Genomic DNA, 2500 nt, shown 5'->3' with positions numbered 1-2500 from the left:
GAATGGTGTCCGCGACGGTCGGGCACTGTGACGCAATTACCAAATCCTAGAATCGTACAAGCAGTGTGTACAAACATAAACATTAACGCGTTCGCTCGGGCTGCGCCGTCCGTGTTGAACACAAATGCGGGTGATTATATGAGTGGATGGACAAAAACATGCGTGGCGAAGACAATTTTCTGCACGATGTGCACATAGCTCATTTCGTCGTCCCGGGCGAATGGAAAAACACAAAAATCTCGAGTATCTTTCTAGGTTTCTGTTATAAAAGGGCAGGCCAAAAGGTGACCGGTTGAGATGAGCATTTTAAGCATGCAAGCACTTAATTGCAACTTTTCCTACAAAAACTAGGTACGTACACGTAGATTGTATCAACATGGACATCCATGATTGCGTACGCCCGGGCTGCGCCCTCCGTGTTGTACTTTCCCTGATTGGTACACAATTTTGGTGCAAGTGTACCAACATCGACATCTATGAACGCGTACGCTCGAGCTGCACCCTCCGTCTTGTACTTTCCCTGATCGGTACACAGTTTTGGTGCACGGCTATCCCGAAAGGCAACTTGTACCAACATCGACATCCATGAACGCGTACGTAGCGTACTTTCCCTGATCGGTACACAATGTTGGTGCACGGCATAGGAAATGGGCTTAAAATGGTCAAACTCAATCCATTTCCACTAAAGATAGTCAATAACAGCTGTGCCGATGAAGTAGGGCACGATGCAAGTCAATGTTATTTAATGAATTACATGTTCACCATACATTTCAGTACAAAATTGCTCGGTCAGACCTACAAAGTGCTATATCTCGAATACTAAACGTCGCAGATGGGTGTCGTAGAACAATTTTAAGTTCGTCTAACGATTCTACATCCGATTCTGGATAGTGGTTTTTCGACCACTTTTCAACATTTTGTGACACCCCGAACCTAGGGGCAGCTCCCTAGCTTTTTTCAAAAATGTGCACCGAACGGGCCAGAGAGCTCGAGTAGTCGAAAATTTTTTTTTTTGCTAAAACCCCTCAAAACGTGTCAGGAACGCACCCTAGATGATGAAAAGTGCAACCAGAATGTCAATCGACAACATGCCCGGGGGTACAAATTTGCTCTACGCGTCCCTAGGTAGGGTACTTTTTCATACAAACATCAAAGTGTACGGTGCACACAGTGCGCGGAACAAAAATTGCTCGGTCAGACCTAGGACGGGCCATATCTCGAATACTAAACGTCGCAGATGGGTGTCGTAGAACAATTTTAAGTTCGTCTAACGATTCTACATCCGATTCTGGATAGTGGTTTTTCGACCACTTTTCAACATTTTGTGACACCCCGAACCTAGGGGCAGCTCCCTAGCTTTTTTCAAAAATGTGCACCGAACGGGCCAGAGAGCTCGAGTAGTCGAAAATTTTTTTTTTGCTAAAACCCCTCAAAACGTGTCAGGAACGCACCCTAGATGATGAAAAGTGCAACCAGAACGTCAATCGACAACATGCCCGGGGGTACAAATTTGCTCTACGCGTCCCTAGGTAGGGTACTTTTTCATACAAACATCAAAGTGTACGGTGCACAAAGTGCGCGGAACAAAAATTGCTCGGTCAGACCTAGGACGGGCCATATCTCGAATACTAAACGTCGCAGATGGGTGTCGTAGAACAATTTTAAGTTCGTCTAACGATTCTACATCCGATTCTGGATAGTGGTTTTTCGACCACTTTTCAACATTTTGTGACACCCCGAACCTAGGGGCAGCTCCCTAGCTTTTTTCAAAAATGTGCACCGAACGGGCCAGAGAGCTCGAGTAGTCGAAAAATTTTTTTTTGCTAAAACCCCTAAAAACGTGTCAGGAACGCACCCTAGATGATGAAAAGTGCAACCAGAATGTCAATCGACAACATTCCCGGGGGTACAAATTTGCTCTACGCGTCCCTAGGTAGGGTACTTTTTCATACAAACATCAAAGTGTACGGTGCACACAGTGCGCGGAACAAAAATTGCTCGGTCAGACCTAGGACGGGCCATATCTCGAATACTAAACGTCGCAGATGGGTGTCGTAGAACAATTTTAAGTTCGTCTAACGATTCTACATCCGATTCTGGATAGTGGTTTTTCGACCACTTTTCAACATTTTGTGACACCCCGAACCTAGGGGCAGCTCCCTAGCTTTTTTCAAAAATGTGCACCGAACGGGCCAGAGAGCTCGAGTAGTCGAAAATTTTTTTTTTGCTAAAACCCCTCAAAACGTGTCAGGAACGCACCCTAGATGATGAAAAGTGCAACCAGAACGTCAATCGACAACATGCCCGGGGGTACAAATTTGCTCTACGCGTCCCTAGGTAGGGTACTTTTTCATACAAACATCAAAGTGTACGGTGCACAAAGTGCGCGGAACAAAAATTGCTCGGTCAGACCTAGGACGGGCCATATCTCGAATACTAAACGTCGCAGATGGGTGTCGTAGAACAATTTTAAGTTCGTCTAACGATTCTACATCCGATT

Source organism: Anopheles coluzzii (assembly GCF_943734685.1).
Source record: "Anopheles coluzzii chromosome X unlocalized genomic scaffold, AcolN3 X_unloc_46, whole genome shotgun sequence".
In the NCBI taxonomy this organism is placed as follows: domain Eukaryota; kingdom Metazoa; phylum Arthropoda; class Insecta; order Diptera; family Culicidae; genus Anopheles; species Anopheles coluzzii.
The sequence above is the reverse complement of the archived record's forward strand: the minus strand, read 5'-3'. Positions refer to the sequence as shown.